Source organism: Panthera leo, chromosome C1 (genome assembly GCF_018350215.1).
Source record: "Panthera leo isolate Ple1 chromosome C1, P.leo_Ple1_pat1.1, whole genome shotgun sequence".
In the NCBI taxonomy this organism is placed as follows: Eukaryota; Metazoa; Chordata; class Mammalia; order Carnivora; family Felidae; genus Panthera; species Panthera leo.
In genome coordinates, this window is record NC_056686.1 from 62,681,433 (window position 1) to 62,705,533 (window position 24,101).

The 24,101-nt window shown below is 37.6% G+C and overlaps 1 protein-coding gene and 1 pseudogene across 10 annotated transcripts in view; one reads left to right on the top strand and one right to left on the bottom strand.

Annotated features, from left to right (window-relative positions):
* SLC44A5 (solute carrier family 44 member 5) overlaps positions 1-24,101 on the bottom strand; it is a 371,332-nt gene that overhangs the window by 285,910 nt on the left and 61,321 nt on the right. Inside the window, exon 3 of one of the 10 annotated variants that reach the window (XM_042952514.1) lies at positions 8,561-8,666. The exons of the other annotated variants lie outside the window; for them this stretch is intronic. The gene's annotated coding sequence lies outside the window, so the exon portion shown is untranslated. The remainder of the gene's footprint in view (positions 1-8,560; positions 8,667-24,101) is intronic. 10 annotated transcript variants of the gene reach the window in all.
* On the top strand, positions 10,201-15,901 carry LOC122227787 (annotated as a pseudogene).

The window sequence follows — 24,101 nt, forward strand, 5'->3', positions numbered from 1 at the left end:
AATAATGCTGCAATATACATAAAAGTGCCATATGTTTAGGGGCACCTGGGCGGCTTGGTCGGTTGAGTGTCCAACTTAGGTTCAGGTCATGATCTCACAATTTGTGAGTTGCAGTCCTGCATCAAACTCTGTGCTCAGAGCCTGGAGCCTGCTTTGGACTCTGTGTCTTCCTCTCTCTCTGCTCCTCCCCCACTCACTGTATCTCTCTCCTTCAAAAATAAACAAACATTTTTTAAAAAACATTTTTTAAAAAAGAGTGCATATGTCTTCTCAAATTAGTGTTTTTGTTTTCTTTGGATAAATACTTAGGAGTGGAATTGTTAGGTCATTTCCATAGTGGCTACACCAATTTACAATATTTGTTCTTCCTATCCAGGAGTGTGGAATATTTTCCCAGGTTTTGTTGGTGTCTTCTTCAATTTCTTTCATAAGCTTTCTATAGTTTTCAGTGTATAGATTTTTCACCTCTTTGGTTAGATTTATTCGTAGGTATTTTATGGTTTTTGGTGCAATTGTAAATGGATTGATTCCTTGATTTCACTTTCTGTTGCTTCATTGTTGGTGTATAGGAATGCAACTGATTTCTGTGCATTGATTTTATATCCTGCAACTTTGCTGAACTCATGAATTAGTTCTAGCAGTTTTTTGGTGGAATCTTTTGGGTTTTCCATATAGAGCATCATGCCATCTGTGAATAGTGAAAGTTTGACCTCCTCCTGGCCGATTTGGATTTTTCCAATACTATGTTGAATAATAGTGGCAAGATGGACATCCTGGTCTCCAATAAGAGAAATTCTTTTTTTTTTTTTTTTTTTTTTTTTTGAAGTAGGCTCCAGGTCCAGCATGGGCCCAGTGTGGGGCTTGAACTCCCAACCCAGAAATCAAGACCTGAGCTGAGATCGAGAGTTGGATGCTTAACCAACCAGGCACTTAAAACTTCTTAATTGGGAGAAACATGTTAGGGAAATTTCCTTCTTCAGTTTGTACCTTTTCTAAGTGAATCTGCATTTGGAGGTGTTGTTTCATTAGTGACTAGAGCAGCTGTCTTTTCCCTTTCCTTTCCCTGAGTCTACATAGGATATGTGGGAAGCTACTGCAGCAATTCAGAAGCACAAATGAGCAGAGCCAAGGTGAAACACATATTAAATACACTAAGAAAGAGAGAAAGCCAGCACAGAATAACAAAGCACATTAGAATGAAAAGAAGCAGCCATAACACTGAGTGTAAAAGAGACCTTATGACCAAGAAAGTCAAAGAGGAACAGAAGTGGGGCAAATAGCTCAAGAAAACAAAAGAAGGAAGGCAAAAGTGGGGAAGAAAATGGCAACACAAAAAGGGTAGGAGAAAAGCAAGACACCAAAAAAGAAGATTTATGTTCGGATGACTTTAACCCCAATGAGACATCTGACAATAGGTCTGAGCTGCACACAAAAAAGATGACTGCAGATAAATAGAAGGTCATACAAAACAAGGTGGGGGCACACAGAAATATACCAAAACAAGAACAACAAAAAATTAGAAAAGAAAAAATAAAAAACAAATAAACTCATAAATAAATATCAAAGAAAATACTTTCCAAACATCAACAATTGTGGATTATTTTCAACAATATCTGTTCCTATCCTTAAGTTCCCCACAATCAGCTAAATATCTATACTAAGTCTAAAAAGAGCTCTCAGTTTGGAGTCCAGAAGAGCCATGAGAGTTCAGCAGTCATTTTACCATTCCTTCTATTTTAATTCTCTAAGATTTCCCAAATATTTTGAAGCAGTGACAGAGAGAGAGGTTATTAAAGAGTGTTATAACTACCTTTTTTTATCCAGGAACCATAAACCCTAAGTCCTGATTCTAGAGACATTTTGAAGCAAAATGGTACAGGGAACACATAAGTAAGAGAAAGTAATTGGTAGTCCTTGGTTATAAATTCATATGCTTTCACACATGAGATTTTTGTCATTATAAACCTCAGGATGAATGCCACTTGTGAGCAGTTGAATTTCCAGGAAATGTTCCAATTTCCAATAAATTTGGTATATCCATCCAGTAGAAAATTATGAACTCATTAAAAAAAAGCATTCTCAAAGAGTACTTAAAGAAATGGGGAAATATTCATAATATAGCTTTGAGAAAAAATATACTAAATTTTATGTCATAGGATCCCAATTATTTAAAATACATACACATAGGCATATATTAAATAATTTCTTTAGAAAAACTAAATTATGTCCACATTGTGCAGGACAGCAGCCTATACTTCTCATTTGTAGCTCTCACTGCAATGGTTATTACATATTCTATTAACAACTCTTAAACTGCTTGTCTTCTATACCTCGATATGCCCAGCACCCAGCACTGTGATTGATCCATATTATGTAGTAAATGTTTCTAAATAAATTAAGGAATAAAATAAGAAACAGAAGAAGACTGGAAATAAACAAACAAAAATGACTGAAAGTTGTTTTCTTAGGGGTTATTTGATAGAAGTGACATTTTCTTCTTTAAAAAGTTGTATGTTAAAAATTATAAAACAATTATCTTCTATAACCACAAGAACTTATTGGTAAAAGAAGTCAATCTCCAAAAAGCACATATTATATGATTCTATTTATGTAAGATGTCCAGAAAAGGCAAATCAATAAAAAAGACAGATTAGTGGTTGCCTAGGACTAGGGGATAGGGAGTGAATGCTAAAGAGATTTCTTATTGGTGAGGTGAAAGTATTCCAAAATTAGATTATAGTGATGGTTACACAATACTGTAAATATGCTCTAACCATTAAATTGTATACTTTAAACAGAATTATATAAAATGAAAGTACATCTCAATAAAACTGTTTAAGATATTTAGATATTTTAAATATTAGTAAAGATTATTTCATTACAAGTTTTTTTTTCAATTTGAACCCACAAACAGGCCTTCAGGGGTGTAGCTCTGGATATTTCCTTAAATTTTCTTTTTTCTTTTCTCATCATATTTCAACAAAAGACAATAGAGAAAACTTTAGTACAAAACGTGGGAATAAGATATATTTCTTAGCTTGCAAACTAGGTTACCTTCTGGATTTACTACACTATTATTTGTACACCCTTCCCCAATACACACACAAATTTTTCCATAATAAAACATAGGAAAACCTATTTTATATTGGAAAATATGCAGCATTTCACAAACAAAAAAACTTTTGGATGAGGAAGCTGTTACTTCTTACTTCCTTAAGTTTACATGACTCTGACTGACCATCCTCTCCTAAAAATAAGATGCCCTTGTAATGTAATAACTCTCTAATCACTTAGCTCCAAGTTATCTAAATTCATCATAATGCCTTTTGTAAGATGGAAATTGGTAGGTAGGGTTTTCCCTGAGAAAGTAAGACATTTCTTTGGATTGCTGAAACTCTCTGGCAATCTGTTAATTTCCTTCAGAGACTAGAGTGTGAGATAATCTCGAGGCAATTGGTGAAAATGCCAAAGATGGAGGGTCATGATGCATGATGCTAGCAGGACTGGCTCCATCATATGGTATGGTGGGGTGGGGTGGGGTGGGGAGACATTAAAATGGCCCAGCCACTGAAATCATAAGATCAATTACTGCAACATATCAGGATGGCCACTGAAAGCCATTTTTATCTACACTCTAAATTTTAACTTTAAGTGCTATAAATTTAAACTCTATAAACTTAAATTCTTTAAATTTCATACTCTATTTTCGACTTTAAATTTCAACTTCTTAAGCAAAGACTTCTTAGTTTTTAATAATACATAAAATCCTACATATTAAGAGAACTTGGTTATAGGATTATACTTAAGGGATAAAAATATTGTTATGATGAAACAATTTCAAAATAGGAGTGAGCAGATAAATTTCAAACTCACTTAATCTTGCTTAATTTAAGAATGCCTTTAAACTTTAAATTCTGAAATTGTTCTGCTTTGGCTTTTATGAATGCTAAACATGGGCTTTCTCTACTAAGAGATAGAAATGGATGGATGGATGGATGGATGGATGGACGGATGGACAGATGGATGGATGGATGGGGATAATAGAATAAGGAAATGAGAGAAAGGGAAGGAGAAATAAAACACTGAGAATTTCAAGTGGCTGAAATTGAAGGACAGAAAATAACTTGGGTCTGAAAGACTCATAAAATGAAAAAGTTAAGTTAGAAATTAAAATAGCACCATGATCTGAAAATATACATGGCACCCCTATGTTTACTACAGCATTATTTCCAATAGCCAAATTATGGAAGCAGTCTGAGTATCCACTAATACATGAATGGATAAGGAAGATGTGGTATATATGTCAAATGGAATATTTCTCAGCCATAAAAAAGCATGAAATCTTGCCATTTACAACAACATGGGTGGATCTAGTTATTCAGAGAAAGACAAATACTATGTGACTTCACTCAAATGTGGAATTGAAGAAACAAAAAGAACAAAGAAAAATAAAGAGACAAACCAAAAAAACAGACTCTTACTTATAGAGAACACACTGATGTTTACCAGAGGGGAGATGGGCAGCATAGGGGGATGGGTGAAACAGGTAATGTATACAATACAGTGTTGAATCACTGTACTATACACCTAAAACTAATATAACACTGCATGTTAACTCTACTGGAATTAAAATTTTTTAAAGTAACTCAGACACAATTGCTTGGTGTTATTATTTTATATCTAGTAAACAAAGTATAATTAGATTTTTTAAAAATAGCACCATGATAACTAAAAGAGATCATTGCCCACTTTGTATTATGCTTTCATATATTATGACCAATCTAAAAGGGAGAAGGATGGAGAGAGGGGGAGAAAAAAGAGCATGCATGCTAGTTTTTTTTAATGTGTATTTGTTTTTGAGAGAGAGAGTAGAGCTGGAGAGGGGCAGAGAAATAGGGAAACACAGAATCTGAAGCAGGCTCCAGGCTCTGAGCTGTCAGCAGAGAGCTCATTGCGGAGCTCGAACTCACAAGCAGTGAGATCATGACCTGAGCTGAAGTCGGATGCCCAACTGACTGAGCCACCCAGGTACCTGGAGCATGCATGCTATTTTAAGCATACACTGTTTTTCAAATATCCGTTATTTACTGAAAAAGAAAACTCTGTCCTATTTAAGACAGCGGTGTTATATGTTCAAGTTTGTTTGACAGGGAGAAGGGCCAGAGTTTTAAAATTACAACTCAGCAATATATCCCCAAGCTGAGTTGTCCTGACATAGGGTCACAGAAGTTGAAACACAATAATATCAAACCCATTAACAGAAAAGTTATCATAAATTCAAAATGTGGTCTATGTACAGCAATAAACTCTGCTCAGCCTTACACAAGGACACAAAAGAGGAAAGCATAAAAGTAGAGAGTAGAGGTAGCACCCAAATTTCAGACAACACGGTAGACGCACTCTGGAATGTTGCACTAAAGTTGGAGGAAGGCAACCACATAATCACTCTTTTAAAACCTATTCACAAATGGACTAGTTTAAAAAGCCAGAAAAAAATGTCTAAGAGCAGAGAAATGGCATAAGCTCTGGAAATATATAAGCACTGGGGTGGAGTGCAGACAACACTGATGTAGGTATCAAGGATCTCCTGTCACCTCTAATTCTTTAAAACTGGGGAAAACCACAACTTCTCCATGTTTCATTTCTTCTTCTGAAATGTGGATGTTCTGCCTGACTTGCCTCTTGAGGTTGCACTGTAATGGTCAAAGAGCTAATGTTTCTAAAAACGTATGAAACAAAAAAAATAAATAAATAAATAAATAAATAAATAAATAAATAAATAAATACGTATGAAACATCACAGAGTACTATACAGCATAAAGTATCATACTTTGAGGTTAAGAATAGATTAAGAAGAGATGAGAACTCTCTGCTCTGTATCTCACATCCAGTCTCTTTTCTTTCCTGGTCTAGTATCTTCTATGGAAAAAGTGCTTCTGTCATAGTGCCTCTCTGTTTTCCTTTCAAGAACCTCCACAATCAGCAATGTCCGCTATTTAGAAAAGAGAAACCTAAATGGAACAAGTTGTAGTCCAGCCATGCTTCATGAAATCATCATAGTTAAGGTTCTAAGTTGAGTTTAGCTGCTAAACTTCAGCCAAACCTCCTTCTCCTGTGTTAGGAAAGAAGAGTCGGCCAGATTCATTCTGCCATCCCGTCATCACTCAGGCAGTAATTGGCAGTAGTGGTGGACTGACTCTGGCAAGAATCTGTGGGTGATACTCTCCCCGCTCACTATTCTTCTTTTGTTGAGTTAGAACTTGTCCCCAAACAAGCCAGAACTAAGCCACATATGCAGTGTACTCTTTGAAAATGCCTTTCTTATTCTGAACAAACAGCTTTTGAAACAGTAGATAAAAAGAGGGATCAAGAGTTCTTTCAGTGATTTAAATTGTGTTTCCTTCACTTGTCAATGCCCTGGAGTCTGTTTGACTTCTGTTCCCTTCTTCAATGTGCAGGTCATCAACATTGAGGGAAAGCAGAGAGAGCAGCTTTTGAAAGTAGAAAGAGGGAAAGGTAATCAGTCCTCCTTCAGTTGTTTCTCCTTTAAGCCCTGCACAAACCCATTAGCAAATGGATATGATAACCCAATGCAAGTATAGGTGGAAACCAGTACATATTGAGCATACACTATGTGCCAGGACCTAAAGTACGTGTTTCTATACATTGATTTCACACAGCCGATCCCATTTACAGATGATAAAAATAAATACGAATTACCTTGGTAACAATAAAATAGATCCCAAGTGATTACCAAAAACTCACCAGGGGCCCCTGGGTGGCTCAGTCAGTTAAGCGTCCAACTCTTAATTTCAGCTCAGGTCATGATTTCACAGTTTGTGAGATCGAGCCCCTAGTCAGGCTCCATGCTAACAGCATGGATATTGCTTGAGAGTCTCTCTCCCTCTCTCTCTGCCCCTCTCCCTGCTGGTGTGTGCTCTCTTTCTCTTGTGTGTATAAAATAAGTAAATAAACTTAAAAAAAAAACTCATCAGAGAGAAAATACTTATTTTCCCACTGTTTGCCTGTTTAGCAATGTGGATACATGATGCCAGTATTTACATGAGCCTTCAGTCTTGTGGATAAGACTTTGAAGACAGACCTAGGTTCAAATTCCTATTCAGTCATTTTTGGTCATGTAATCTTGAACAAGATACTTTTACCATTTACCATTGCCAGTAGGCTAAATAAGCAATTCTTTATCAAAAACTCATAGCATAAGACAAATAAGCTAGGTAAGGAGTATGCTGCTATTACTCCTCTATACAAGTATTATTTCTAAGCCAGTGATTCTCAACTGAGAGCTATTTTGCCTTCCAGAGGGCATTTGGCAATATCTAGAGATTTTATTGATTGTCACAACTGGGGTGGGGTGCTATTGACAAGTAGTGGGTAAAAGCCAAAGGTGCTATTACTACAAAAAGAATTTTCTGTAAATAGTACTAAATGCTAAAATGTTAATAGTGCCAATGTTGAGAAACTCTTCTTAAAGGGAATAAAGTATTCAAAGTTGGAAGCAGATAAATTTGTTGAATCCAACTTAACAGTATGGTATTTTACTTACTTAACAGAAATACAAATAAGGCAATTTTGAGACAGAACCTTAAAAATCTTCATATACTTTGATCCAGTCACTTCACTTTTAGAAATTTATCCTCATGAAGTAATAATAAATGCATCCGAAGATTTATGTAAGAATAAATAGATTAGAAAATTTGAAAATGCAAATGGTCAATTGTAGGTACAGTGATGATAGGGTGATATATAATTTGTCTTCCAAACTGATATGACTCTGGGAGTAAAGGGGGGTGCTTTAATAATTTTGCAAAACAACAGTCATAAATAAGAACTTCCCTGGACAAACCAGGATATATAGTCCCCTGGTTGTAAGGGAACAGGGAAATAAAGTATGCCACATCCTAATTATGAAATGGCAGACAGCCAGCAAAAAATACTCTAAAGAATATTTAACAACATAGTAAATTGATAATGATATAATACTAACTATAAAAGGCTGGATAAAAAAACTTACATATCAAAGTTTGTAATATATACACTTAGAGGCTTCGAAAGAAGAATGGAAAGAAACATATCAAACTGTTAACATTGGTTTACTCACTGTTGAGATTATAGCTAGGGTTTGTTTTTCTCTATATTCAAAATTGCTATAATCATTTTTTTAAATAATGACTACGTCCTGCTTCTTGAGAAAGAAATACAATTATATACCAGTTAATGAGGGAAAATTATTATTCTTCACAGAAAAATGCCAGCTAATAAATATAGAAAAAATTGTATACAAATTAGAAAATCACAATTAGGAAATCATTGGCCATTGCTAATGATATTAATTGTTTCCGGCAAGGAACACTGATGGATGCTAAAATCTTTTAGGTGAAAGATTGTTGGTTATTCACAAAGTTTCAGGGTATTATCCCATATAGTACTTGCTAATTGTAAAAAGGGGAAAAAATGCCTTAATGAAGAAATCTGGTGATTACCATAGGAACCAAATTATCAAACTTAACATAATTTTAGTGGAAACTCTGGCATTACATACCTTTTGTAGTAACATAATGTGTAATAAGGACATCATCTATGCAATACTCTTGCCAAAAATGTTTAGATCTACTTTCATTTTGCAGGAAATCCAGATAATATAAGAACTAGGAAAACAACACCATATGGGACAATTAGACAAATAAAGAATGTGGGAGCAGCCAAAAGACAACTGTCCTGTAATGTCTTTAAAAAGTAAAAGGTATAAAAAAAAAAAAAAAAGAAAGAAATAGAAACTTCTAGATTAAAGGACATTGGTAAGAACTAAAAGCCAAATGCAATCTCTGAATCTTATCTGAATCCTGACTTTTAAAAAAGAGATCTAGGGGCACCTGTGTGGCTCAGTTGGTTGAGCACCTGACTTCGGCTCAGGTCATGATCTCACGGTCCATTGGTTCAAGCCCTGCATCGGGCTCTGTGCTGACAGCTCAGAGCCTGGAGCCTGCTTCAGATTCTGTGTCTCCCTCTCTCTGCCCCTCCCCCACTCATGCTCTGTCTCTTTCTGTCTATCAAAAATAAATAAACATTAAAATAAATATAAAAAAAGAGATCCAAAAATTATGTGGACAATTGGAAAAAATTGAAGATAACTTAGTTATTTTCATTATATATATTAGATATTTAATTCCCTTAAATGTGTTGGTAAAATTGTGGTTATATAAAACATTTATGGTAAATATCACAATATCTGCAGCTTATTTTCAAGGCATTCAGAAAAAATATACATACTTACATGAAGCAAATATGGCAAAATATGAACAATTGTTGAATCAAGGTAATTAGTATACATGTGTTTATATTATAATATTCTTTCAACCTTTCTGTGTATCTGAGAAAAGTTTAAATATAAAATTAAGGAAAAATTTTAAAGTTACATTTGAAGTAATGTAATTACATTTAAAGTGATGTAACTGGGGCGCCTGGGTGGCTCAGTCGGTTGAGCGTCCGACTTCAGCTCAGGTCACGATCTTGCGGTCCGTGAGTTCGAGCCCCGCGTCAGGCTCTGGGCTGATGGCTCAGAGCCTGGAGCCTGCTTCCGATTCTGTGTCTCCCTCTCTCTCTGCCCCTCCCCCATTCATGCTCTGTCTCTCTCTGTCTCAAAAATAAATAAATGTTAAAATAAATAAATAAATAAATAAATAAATAAATAAATAAAGTGATATAATTAGTAATCCCAGAGTTAACCATTGTCTTTCCAGAACCAGATGCATAATAGCTACATGGAATTGGAAATCCCACAACAGCCTCCTGAGGCCTGAGAGTCTTTTGCCTTGCAAGGACCAGCTCTTCGCATTCCCCTTCTATTGATTCCCTCAGTTCCTGTGATTTATTTCAGTTCCCTTCCTGTCCAACCTCAGGTGCTACCACCTTCACTATCTACTCCACCTTTTATGGTCCTTGTTTCCCCAAGCATAATGGGAATAGAGCATAAACCAATCAGGCACCCACATTCTTTGAATCCTGCCTTTAACGTACAATTACACTTGGTCTTAGCCAAAAGGCCAGAAGCGATGGCTTGAACGTACAATTTAAAAAAGAACAATCGCTCTCTCTTTGGAAAATTTTATCTCTGAGAATCCTATGGACTCAATGTTTGAGTCCTCTCCAAATTGATGTGTTGAAACCCTAATCCCCAAAGTGATGGTATTTGGAGATACAGCCTTCAAGAGGTAATTCGGTCATGAGAGTGAAGGCCTCATGATGGGATTAGTGTGTGTGTGTGTCTGTCTGCTTGCCTATCTGCCTCTCTCATTCTCTCTCTCTCTCTCTCTCTCTCTCTCTCTCTCTCTCACACACACACACACACACACACACACACACACAACTATAAGGCAACTGTCCACAAGAAGCCAAGAAACAGGTTTCTGGCAAATCTTGGACTTTCTAGCCTCCAGAATGGTGAGGACTAAATGTTGTTGTTTAAGCCACCCAGTCTATGATATTTTTGTTATAGCAGCCCAAAGGAGCTAAGACAAAGAATTTCCAGAGTGAGCAATTCCCATTCCTCCAACTCTCTACTTCACACAGCAACAAGCACATTCTCCCTCCCTTCGCCACCCCACCAAAGTTTAATAGGTTGGAAATTCTTATGCTAGGATGTCTATACTTCTTATTCTTGATGTTTTCCTTTATTTTACCTGGTAAGGGACAGGTGTGTCATACTATAACACACAGAAAGCCAAGGAAGCATTAAAAATGGCCTACTTTGGGTGACTTGGGAACAAAATACACACAAAAGTAACATACTTTTTAAAAAAGGATTTCTAAAGGCCTTGGACATCTCCAATCCTAAAAGTAAGCATATCTGGTCCTATATGAGAATTCCAATTTTCAATTTCTTTGCCAACTATTGACTGGTAACATTTCCAAAGAACAATTTTACTTCTTTCATTTTTACTTGATTTCTCTGTTTAGCAAGACTGTGCTTTAATTCATTTAATTTTATTTTTTTAAATCAATGTCTACAAGACCCTCTCAGTCAATGAGTCACCCCTGCTATCCATTAGCCACCTTTCTGGGTTGTTCACTGACCTTTTTGTCCTATGCAGTATTGCTGTAATACTGTAGCACTTTTCGGTAGCTTTATATGAAATTTTTTTGTCATTTTCCACCTTTGGTTTTTCTGTCATTTTTAAACTCTGAACTTCACTCTGTAATTTCTCAGCTTCTATTTTGAACTTGACATTTATTATGTGCTTTTGTGTCCTTAATTACTTTTTGCACTTTGGGGTTGATCCATGTTGGTCTTTTCTAATTCTACTATATTGATTGCTCTACAGCAAGCCTTCTCTCCTCTAAGAACACTGATTGTCTCTAAACTATTTTCTTTCTTTCCAGTGCTGAGAACCAGTGAATTTTTTTCTACTTGTCCTTTCCAGGAAATCTCAGGCTATCCATAGCTGTGGCAACCAGAATCTATTTACTTATACTTCTTCATAATTGCTTCTTTTTTTTTTTTCTTTTTTTTTTTTTTTTTTTTTTTTTTGTTTAGTATGTCCTAGTCTTCTTTTTTTTTTTTTTTTTTTTTTTATTTTTTTATTTTATTTTTTAATATATGAAATTTACTGTCAAATTGGTTTCCATACAACACCCAGTGCTCATCCCAAAAGGTGCCCTCCTCAATACCCATCACCCACCCTGCCCTCCCTCCCACCCCCCATCAACCCTCAGTTTGTTCTCAGTTTTTAACAGTCTCTTATGCTTTGGCTCTCTCCCACTCTAACCTCTTTTTTTTTTTTTTTTCCTTCCCCTCCCCCATGGGTTTCTGTTATGTTTCTCAGGATCCATAATTGCTTCTTTTTATCATTAACTCTGTACTCAGGTTTGAAAAAGAAATCGCAATGACAAAAGGTGGAAGATACATATGTGTCAAGACCAGAAAAGACATTTTCAGGAGGATATTCAGGAAGCAGCAAAGACATAATAATTGACAAAAATACAAGAAAGAGGAAATAAGGATGGTTTCTTAAAGAATTATAAAATGGGAAATACAAAGTTAAAAATGACAAACACTTCAATCTTATAAAAGTTAAGAATAAATAACTTTAGTGTGCCAGATACAATGGCACCAGCTACTAAGAATACCATCATTTGTCAAATACAGGCTACCATCTTCTCAAATATAAACTTCTGCAATAGTCTCCCCATTGGTCTCATTCTCTCAAGTATCATCTCCCTCCAGTTTATTCTCCAGAATGCCACCAAAGTCATTGTCTTAAAATGCATATCAAATCATTTCTCTGTTGGAAAGCCTTTCAATGGCTCTGTATTCCATCCAGAATAAAGCTCAAATGTTTACAAAACCCTGTATGTCAGGACTTGGTTTATTTTTCCCAAGATTTATATGCTCCAAAAAAAACATTCTTTACAATCTTCCTCTGAGCTTTTGTATATGCTTTTTACCCCTGCCCAGAATGTTCCTTCCTGCCCAACTCCTTTTGGTCCATCTGATGCCAATTCATCCTTCATGTAGATGCCTTTTCTTTTCTGACTCCTTAACTAAAAGCTAAGTACCCCTTTCTGTATACTACCATGGTTCCCTATATTCTCCTATCATGGCATATTACAGTGTTATAGTATTTTGTTTACTTGTTTGCATTACACTCTAGTCAGCAAGCTATGTGATAGCAATGGTAACATTTATCTTTTTCTTGCCCCGACATTCTAGGACCCAGCACAGAACATGACCCCTAATGATGCTTGATAAATACTTTCTTGGATGGATATTGTACAAATATTTAGGTGATAGGATCGTCTAGTAACCCAAAGCTTAACTTGAACCCCAATTTCCAATTCTTGTTGAAAATCTTTCTGGAATAAATATTGCCGACCCTTGGTATATATTTTAAATAAGGATCATTAGTAAGTTACCTTTGGTATGTGGGGCAATTGCTGCTTCTATTATCTCTTTCTTACCATAGAGAGCAAAATAGAACCTCTCAGGTCGAGCAGGGGCCTGTGTCAAGCAATGCCGAAAGGAGTCAAAGGTACCGTAGCTACAAGATGTCACCAAGACCAGCATCAGCTGACACCCCAGAACTGATAATAAGCAGAAGCAGACAAGGTCTGCAGGGGCCCAAGACCGATTAAACCCCTTTAAAAAGGGGAGGATTTTTGCAGCAAACTGTCAGACTCTACAGACGCGACCCCTCTATGTCTGACCGCTTAAAAAAGGCAGCTGCTGCAGAAGGCTTTGCCCGATTGATCTCTGAACAGACCTGAGATCCTTCACTGCTTGAACATAATGAGCATTAAGTGCCAAGAGCTGACCCAGACCAGACAGAGGCCTTATCTCAACTGCACGCCCACAGACTGACTTTGCCTTTGGTTCATTAACTCCAACACCCTTCTGTTACCTTTGTTGTGTGGTTTGTCTTATGTTCTGCTCTGTGTGCTGTGTAAGAAGCCAAGTTTAATCACATGGTGAAATGTCATTGAGTTTGGAATCCTGAACCTGCTTTATAATTGTGATTAGCTTTGCTTTATGATTGAATAAAGCTGACGTTGTGGAAAGAGACAATTCATGTGTGTGCCTTCGTCACATGCTCATGACACCTACCAACCATTAGGGCTTTTGGTTGGGACCCATGCTGTCCAAAATTCAGCAGCTGGTGTTCTCATAGCACCCATCTAGCCCTCTTCACCTGTTCACTCCACTGAAGAGGCAGAGTAGCCTCATAAATGGCATCTCACAGCATTCTTAGCCTGACAATAGGACAGATCAAACATCTTAGCACTCTTTCCAAAGACTGCCAATCTCTATATATTCTGTAATGCCTCAGTCTAGTTTTCTGCCTTAGTAAATCTACTAAAATAAGAACAATTAAATTTCTTTGGGATAACTTAGTAGCTTATAAGATCTTGGATCACCGTTCTAATTATAGTGTTCTGGGAACTGTAGATTTTAGAGAGGGAGAAAAGTGGGTTGAAACTACACCAACACCTTCTAGAAGTTTCTGAAATCAAAGACCATTTAATTCAATATATCCTGTTTGATGTTTTAAAAATTTTATTCCCTTCTCCTCAGAATTTATTCTGAAAGTACAGGAAATTCTGTCAAGTAAGGGTTCAATAAAGAGATACTGAGTTGAATCAGATTTAAAACATTTTCATACCCAAAATTTAATTTACCCATTAAAATAATATCAAACTTTTAAGAGAAAAATTCCTAAGAAAAATTACATGAATTACATATATGTCATAAATAGAAATAATAGTACTTCCTTGATTTTGCAGGAAATGACAAATTTTAATGCCAGGAAAAGGGAATAAAAAGTAAAGTTTAAGGTAGGCTCTCCTCCCCTCTCTGGTGACCGCTGCTTTTGTATATGCTGACTGATCTGTGAAATGGTGGTGGTGGTTTGTGGTCGTTGGTCCCAGGGATTTAGCACCAACATTTGAAACCCCAAAGGGGAACTGCAACCATTATGAAGAAAACATAGACGGAACAAATGGACGCAGGGAAGTCAGAACTGGTACTCAGAATAAAGCAGCATTTTTTGATGAAAAAAAAACAAAACTGGCTACAACATGGTTCAGGAGAATAGGTAAAGGAAATTTGGTTGTCCTCCTCCATGTTGTGAAGGTTCACCTCCACCTAGAGGCTGTGAAGTTTTTGTAGGAAAAATACCTTAAGATATGTATGAAGATGAATAAGTTAGTTTCTGTATTTGAAAGAGCTGGGAAGATATATGAATTTTGACTTCTGATGGAATTAGTGGTGAAAATCGAGGTTATGCTTTTGTGATGTATACTATAAAAGAAAAAGCCCATTAGCCATCAGAATTCTTAATAATTATGAGATTTGACGAGGTAAGTTTACTCGTGCATGTTTAAGCTTGGATAATTGCAGGTCATTTATCGGAGCTATTCCTAAGGAAACGAAGAAGAAATTTTGGACGAAATGAAGAAAGTTACAGAAGGAGTTGTAGATGTCATTGTTCACCCAAGTGCAACTGATGAAACCAAAAATCATGGTTTGCATTTGTTGAATATGAATCTCACAGAGCCACTGCTATGGCTGGGAGAAAACTAATTCCAGGTACACTGGAGCCATACCATTCAAGTAGATTGGGCTGATGAGGAAACCATACAGAGCTAAAGTTCTTTATGTAAGAAATTTAATGATCTTAACTACAGAGGAAACAAAGCAGAACTCAACAAATTCAAACCTGGTCCAGTTAAATATTCGAGTAAAGAAACTTAGAGATTAGGCTTCTGTTCACTTTTTCAACTGAGAAGATGCAGTGGCTGCTATGTCTGTTATGAATGGAAAACGCATTAACGGAGCAAGTATGGAGGTAACACTGGCAAAACCAGTAAATAAAGAATTGAGACAGCATATTAGTGGTCAGATTAGCCCTAATTCTGAAAACCTCATTGTGTTTGCTAACAAAGGAGACAGCCATCTGAAAACTCTATGCAAGCCACCAACTCTTCTAGCTAGTCTCAATAGTCAGCATAGCCCAAGCCCCCCTGAAATTGAAAGATGCACTTATCCATTTTTTCCTGGAACAAAGCTTACTCCAAGCGGTATGTATTCTTTAAAATCCAATCATTTCAATTCTGCAGTAATGCATTTGGATTATTACTGCAAGAAAAATAATTGGGCACCACCAGAATTTTTACTTATTTCTCATCTAAGTCAAGATGAGAAAGTATTCTTGTATATAAAATTGTTATTCCTGCTATTGCAAATGGATCCCAGAGTCATGTTATACCAGACAAACTGTACTACATTACAAGATGCAAAGGAACTGTCAGCTCAGTTTACATTACTTCATTTGGACAGGGAACACAAGATCTTCAGCCTGGACTATGCAAAAGAATTTGGAGAGAATAAAGAGACTACAATTTCTGTTGCAGCTCAGTATATAATCTTTCTCCTGTTAGTGCTACCCTCTCTTCTGGGACTTCTAGCATGCTTCCTTATACCTCAAGGCCTTATTCTTATCAAAGCTATCCCTTGCCACCAATAATATCACTTGCTAATGGCAGCCATATTGGACAGCAACTATATATCTCCAACTAGGCCTCATTCTTCTAAAGAAGATATTGTAAACTTGAGTATGGAAGTTTCTTTGTAAAGCTTGCAGATTAAACTACTGTTTTATTTCAGAATTGGGTTTGCACATTTGGTTTTCAAATGATAAATATATATTAATTTCAACATAGTAAACATCAATCGTAATTCAGAATAACCTACTGTTGTAGAATTTGTAAAAATGCTAAGTTTAAAAAGTTATTCAGTGGTTTCTCTGTATAAAAGTATGGCAAACTACTGTTCCATTTAAACTTTTGGGATTTGAAATACTTGTAATTCCTGAGAGGGCAATAGAACCCAGCAATTTACGTTAAATTTTGCATAATAATTTTTCTAAATAGCATTTCAAAATATTTAAGCACTGGAGGTTCCTGAAGATGGCGGCGTAGGAGGACGCGGGGCTCACAGCGCGTCCTGCCGATCACTTAGATTCCACCTACACCTGCCTAAAGAACCCAGAAAACCGCCAGAGGATTAGCAGAAGGGAGTCTCCGGAGTCAAGCACAGACTAGAGGCCCACGGAAGAGGGTAGGAAGGGCGGCGAGGCGGTGCGCGCTCCACGGACTGGCGGGAGGGAGCCGGGGCGGAGGGGCGGCTCGCCGGCCAAGCAGAGCCCCCGAGTCTGGCTGGCAAAAGCGGAGGGGCCGGACAGACTGTGTTCCGACAGCAAGCGCGACTTAGCGTCTGGGAGGTCATAAGTTAACAGCTCTGCTCGGAAAGCGGGAAGGCTGGAGGACAAAGGGAGGGAGAGCTGCTGAGCCCCCGGACGGCAGAGCTCAGCTTGGCGGGGAACAAAGGCGCCAGCGCCATCTCCCCCGCCCATCCCCCAGCCAAAATCCCAAAGGGAACCAGTTCCTGCCAGGGAACTTGCTCGCTCCGCGCAAACACCCAACTCTGTGCTTCTGCGGAGCCAAACCTCCGGCAGCGGATCTGACTCCCTCCCGCTGCCACAGGGCTCCTCCTGAAGTGGATCACCTAAGGAGAAGCGAGCTAAGCCTGCCCCTCCAGCCCCCGTGCACCTTGCCTACCCACCCCAGCTAATACGCCAGATCCCCAGCAACACAAGCCTGGCAGTGTGCAAGTAGCCCAGACGGGACACGCCACCCCACAGTGAATCCCGCCCCTAGGAGAGGGGAAGAGAAGGCACACACCAGTCTGACTGTGGCCCCAGCAGTGGGCTGGGGGCAGACATCGGGTCGGACTGCGGCCCCGCCCACTAACTCCAGTTATACACCACAGCACAGGGGAAGTGCCCTGCAGGTCCTCACCACGCCAGGGACTCTCCAAAATGACCAAACGGAAGAATTCCCCTCAGAAGAATCTCCAGGAAATAACAACAGCTAATGAACTGATCAAAAAGGATTTAAATAATATAACAGAAAGTGAATTTAGAATAATAGTCATAAAATTAATCGCTGGGCTTGAAAACAGTATACAGGACAGCAGAGAATCTCTTGCCACAAAGATCGAGGGACTAAGGAACAGTCACGAGGAGCTGAAAAACGCTTTAAACGAAATGCAAAACAAAATGGAAACCACGATGGCTCGGCTTGAAGAGGCAGAGGAGAGAATAGGTGAACTAGAAGATAAAGTTATGGAGAAAGAGGAAGCTGAAAGAAAGAGAGATAAAAAAATCCAGGAGTATGAGGGGAAAATTAGAGAACTAAGTGATACACTAAAAAAAAATAATATACGCATAATTGGTATCCCAGAGGAGGAAGAGAGAGGGAAAGGTGCTGAAGGGGTACTTGAACAAATTATAGCTGAGAACTTCCCTGAACTGGGGAAGGAAAAAGGCATTGAAATCCAAGAGGCACAGAGAACTCCCTTCAGACGTAACTTGAATCGATCTTCTGCACGACATATCATAGTGAAACTGGCAAAATACAAGGATAAAGAGAAAATTCTGAAAGCAGCAAGGGATAAACGTGCCCTCACATATAAAGGGAGACCTATAAGACTCGTGACTGATCTCTCCTTTGAAACTTGGCAGGCCAGAAAGGCTTGGCACGATATCTACAGTGTGCTAAACAGAAAAAATATGCAGCCGAGAATCCTTTATCCAGCAAGTCTGTCATTTAGAATAGAAGGAGAGATAAAGGTCTTCCCAAACAAACAAAAACTGAAGGAATTTGTCACCACGAAACCAGCCCTACAAGAGATCCTAAGGGGGATCCTGTGAGACAAAGTACCAGAGACATCACTACAAGCATAAAACATACAGACATCACAATGACTCTAAACCCATATCTTTCTATAATAACACTGAATGTAAATGGATCAAATGCGCCAACTAAAAGACATAGGGTATCAGAATGGATAAAAAAACAAGACCCATCTATTTGCTGTCTATAAGAGACTCATTTTAGATCTGAGGACACCTTTAGATTGAGAGTGAGGGGATGGAGAACTATTTACCATGCTCCTGGAAGCCAAAAGAAAGCTGGAGTAGCCATACTTATATCAGACAAACTAGACTTTAAATTAAAGGCTGTAACAAGAGATGAAGAAGGGCATTATATAATAATCACAGGGTCTATCCACCAGGAAGAGCTAACTATTATAAATGTCTATGCGCCAAATACCCGAGCCCCCAGATATATAAAACAATTACTCATAAACATAAGCAACCTTATTGATAAGAATGTGGTCATTGCAGAGGACTTTAACACCCCACTTACAGAAATGGATAGATCATCTAGACACACAGTCAATAAAGAAACAAGGGCCCTGAATGATACATTGGATCAGATGGACTTGACGGATATATTTAGAACTCTGCATCCCAAAGCAACAGAATATACTTTCTTCTCGAGTGCACATGGAACATTCTCCAAGATAGATCATATACTGGGTCACAAAACAGCCCTTCATAAGTTTACAAGAATTGAAATTATACCATGCATACTTTCAGACCACAATGCTATGAAGCTTGAAATCAACCACAGGAAAAAGTCTGGAAAACCTCCAAAAGCATGGAGGTTAAAGAACACCCTACTAACGAATGAGTGGGTCAACCAGGCAATTAGAGAAGAAATTAAAATATATATGGAAACAAACGAAAATGAAAATACAACAATCCAAACGCTTTGGGATGCAGCGAAGGCAGTCCTGAGAGGAAAATACATTGCAATCCAGGCCTATCTCAAGAAACAAGAAAAATCCCAAATACAAAATCTAACAGCACACCTAAAGGAAATAGAAGCAGAACAGCAAAGGCAGCCTAAACCCAGCAGAAGAAGAGAAATAATAAAGATCAGAGCATAAATAAACAATATAGAATCTAAAAAAACTGTAGAGCAGATCAACGAAACCAAGAGTTGGTTTTTTGAAAAAATAAACAAAATTGACAAACCTCTAGCCAGGCTTCTCAAAAAGAAAAGGGAGATGACCCAAATAGATAAAATCATGAATGAAAATGGAATGATTACAACCAATCCCTCAGAGATACAAACAATTATCAGGGAATACTATGAAAAATTATATGCCAGCAAATTGGACAACCTGGAAGAAATGGACAAATTTCTAAACACCCACACTCTTCCAAAACTCAATCAGGAGGAAATAGAAAGCTTGAACAGACCCATAACCAGCGAAGAAATTGAATCGGTTATCAAAAATCTCCCAACAAATAAGAGTCCAGGACCAGATGGCTTCCCAGGGGAGTTCTACCAGACATTTAAAGCAGAGATAATACCTATCCTTCTCAAGCTATTCCAAGAAATAGAAAGGGAAGGAAAACTTCCAGACTCATTCTATGAAGCCAGTATTACTTTGATTCCTAAACCAGACAGAGACCCAGTAAAAAAAGAGAACTACAGGCCAATATCCCTGATGAATATGGAGGCAAAAATTCTTAATAAGATACTAGCAAATCGAATTCAACAGCATATAAAAAGAATTATTCACCATGATCAAGTGGGATTCATTCCTGGGATGCAGGGCTGGTTCAACATTCGCAAATCGATCAACGTGATACATCACATTAACAAAAAAAAAGAGAAGAACCATATGATCCTGTCAATCGATGCAGAAAAGGCCTTTGACAAAATCCAGCACCCTTTCTTAATAAAAACCCTTGAGAAAGTCGGGATAGAAGGAACATACTTAAAGATCATAAAGGCCATTTATGAAAAGCCCACAGCTAACATCATCCTCAACGGGGAAAAACTGAGAGCTTTTTCCCTGAGATCAGGAACACGACAGGGATGCCCACTGTCACCGCTGTTGTTTAATATAGTGCTGGAAGTTCTAGCATCAGCAATCAGACAACAAAAGGAAATCAAAGGCATCAAAATTGGCAAAGATGAAGTCAAGCTTTCGCTTTTTGCAGATGACATGATATTATACATGGAAAATCCGATAGACTCCACCAAAAGTCTGCTAGAACTGATACATGAATTCAGCAAAGTTGCAGGATACAAAATCAATGTGCAGAAATCAGTTGCATTCTTATACACTAACAATGAAGCAACAGAAAGACAAATGAAGAAACTGATCCCATTCACAATTGCACCAAGAAGCATAAAATACCTAGGAATAAATCTAACCAAAGATGTAAAAGATCTGTATGCTGAAAACTATAGAAAGCTTATGCAGGTAATTGAAGAAGATATAAAGAAATGGAAAGACATTCCCTGCTCATGGATTGGAAGAATAAATATTGTCAAAATGTCAATACTACCCAAAGCTATCTACACATTCAATGCAATCCCAATCAAAATTGCACCAGCATTCTTCTCGAAACTAGAACAAGCAATCCTAAAATTCATATGGAACCACAAAAGGCCCCAAATAGCCAAAGTGATTTTGAAGAAGAAGACCAAAGCAGGAGGCATCACAATCCCAGACTTTAGCCTCTACTACAAAGCTGTCATCATCAAGACAGCATGGTATTGGCATAAAAACAGACACATAGACCAATGGAATAGAATAGAAACCCCAGAACTAGACCCACAAACGTATGGCCAACTCATCTTTGACAAAGCAGGAAAGAACATCCAATGGAAAAAAGACAGTCTCTTTAACAAATGGTGCTGGGAGAACTGGACAGCAACATGCAGAAGGTTGAAACTAGACCACTTTCTCACACCATTCACAAAAATAAACTCAAAATGGATAAAGGACCTGAATGTGAGACAGGAAACCATCAAAACCTTAGAGGAGAAAGCAGGAAAAGACCTCTCTGACCTCAGCCGTAGCAATCTCTTACTCGGCACATCCCCAAAGGCAAGGGAATTAAAAGCAAAAGTGAATTACTGGGACCTTATGAAGATAAAAAGCTTCTGCACAGCAAAGGAAACAACCAACAAAACTAAAAGGCAACCAACGGAATGGGAAAAGATATTTGCAAATGACACATCGGACAAAGGGCTAGTATCCAAAATCTATAAAGAGCTCATCAAACTCCACACCCGAAAAACAAATAACCCAGTGAAGAAATGGGCAGAAAACATGAATAGACACTTCTCTAAAGAAGACATCCGGATGGCCAACAGGCACATGAAAAGATGTTCAACGTCGCTCCTTATCAGGGAAATACAAATCAAAACCACACTCAGATACCACCTCACGCCAGTCAGAGTGGCCAAAATGAAGAAATCAGGAGACTATAGATGCTGGAGAGGATGTGGAGAAACAGGAACCCTCTTGCACTGTTGGTGGGAATGCAAACTGGTGCAGCCGCTCTGGAAAGCAGTGTGGAGGTTCCTCAGAAAATTAAAAATAGACCTACCCTATGACCCAGCAATAGCACTGCTAGGAATTTATCCAAGGGATACAGGAGTACTGATGCATAGGGGCACCTGTACCCCAATGTTTATAGCGGCACTCTCAACGATAGCCAAATTATGGAAAGAGCCTAAATGTCCATCAACTGATGAATGGATAAAGAAATTGTGGTTTATATACACAATGGAATACTATGTGGCAATGAGAAAAAATGAAATATGGCCTTTTGTAGCAACATGGATGGAACTGGAGAGTGTGATGCTAAGTGAAATAAGCCATACAGAGAAAGACAGATACCATATGGTTTCACTCTTATGTGGATCCTGAGAAACATAACAGAAACCCATGGGGGAGGGGAAGGAAAAAAAAAAAAAAAAAAAGAGGTTAGAGTGGGAGAGAGCCAAAGCATAAGAGACTGTTAAAAACTGAGAACAAACTGAGGGTTGATGGGGGGTGGGAGGGAGGGCAGGGTGGGTGATGGGTATTGAGGAGGGCACCTTTTGGGATGAGCACTGGGTGTTGTATGGAAACCAATTTGACAGTAAATTTCATATATTAAAAAAAAAAAAAATATTTAAGCACTTACAGACAATGGTTACACTAGATTTGATTACCAAGGATCACTATCTGTATTAGAGATTATGACAGTTATATACCCAGAAGCATCTATTATGTAGAATGAAATGAAGGGCAAAAAGATTAAGATGCCAATTTTATGCAGTGATAAAGAAAAAGCAGTCAACCATTGTGGTCCTTGAAAATAACTATGTAAACATTTTAGTTAATTATTTGTTATAGAAATAAATTATAATTTTGCTGTCAATGTATTTCAGGTTCTTATAGTTATGTTTCTAATGTGGTTTTGATATTTACTGTATAATTATTTCAATAATAACTGTCATGGTTTTTTAATGTTGAAATCATGTGTTGTTTAATTTTTGTACTCGAATTCAAATTCTTTGACATTAAATATGTGATGCTTCTAAAAAAAGAAAAGTTAAGCTTTTGAGCATTTGAAAGGATATCCAAATCAAAAATACTTTTCATTGGCTTATTAACAGAAAAGAAAAAAATTAAAAGTAATGTTGCTTACTGCCCAAACTAAGAGTATAATTAAGAAACCACCTTCATTCCACTTACTACTAAGAGTAGTGAATATACTGCTGCCAAAAAGAAAAAGGAAATGTGAAACTTCATGTGAAGGATACATAAAAATAAAATAAAGTGCTATCTAAAATATAGGTAGTTTATTGGTGAGTGTGATTTAAAATCGAATGCTTTCTGAGTTAAAGAATGTGGGATAATCAACATGTCAGTGTTAAAATAGGCCATAAATTTTCAAAAGAGGCATCAATGGAAATAAACTGTGAAAAACCAATTTTGGACAGTCCTAATCTAAAACAACCTTAGTTCTCAAATGTATCTGTTCATTTGCTTCTTTTTATTTCTAACTATAAATTTGCTGACAGATGTTGTGGCTCATTATTGTCAATTAAATTTCTGTCTATCTTCTTTGTTTATCCAGTAATCACTCACAGTCATACCCTCTGATTTCATTCCTACCACAAATAAACTTCAGTGTGTTACCAGTGACCCCAGCATTTTCCAGTATGTTCTTCTCATTTCTATCAGACATCATAACTAGCAACTGACTCTTAAAAGTTTTTTCCAGACCAGCACTGACAGAAGCCACACCTATCCTATAACTCTATCCAATAGATTTCAGCCAAGGAAAGTGAATCAGAAATGAAGTCACATAAAAGGTTAGGCATTTGAACAGCTAAGTAATGGATATTAAATTTAGGAAATATAAGATAGTTTCCTGCCCAGGATCTTTCAGAATATCTTATGTCTGGAACGCTAATTATAGCAAAGGGACTATTACAACTTTACGAAGATGTGCTGCACAAAATAGTAACATGGAAAGATGCCCCCCAAACTGACTTCCATGATCAGTAAATGTAGAAGCAGCTGTACAATATAGCTTTTCTCTTGGACATTCAGAAAGTTCATTAGCATATTAAAAGATAAAAGAAGTCTGGCCATAAAGAAACTTGTTTAGCTTTGTTTAACTGGTATTTGTCAAATCTTTTTGACCACTGAACACCTATGAAGATCCTAGAGAAGTGGTATCCCAAATAGACTTAAGGAAAAGCTGACCTGCCCCGCCATTCATATGTGCTGCTTTTTCTTGACCCCCCCTAGGGCTACCCCTTAGGACCCCCCAGGGGACCTGGGCATTAGTCATATGATGCCCTAGAACAGTGCT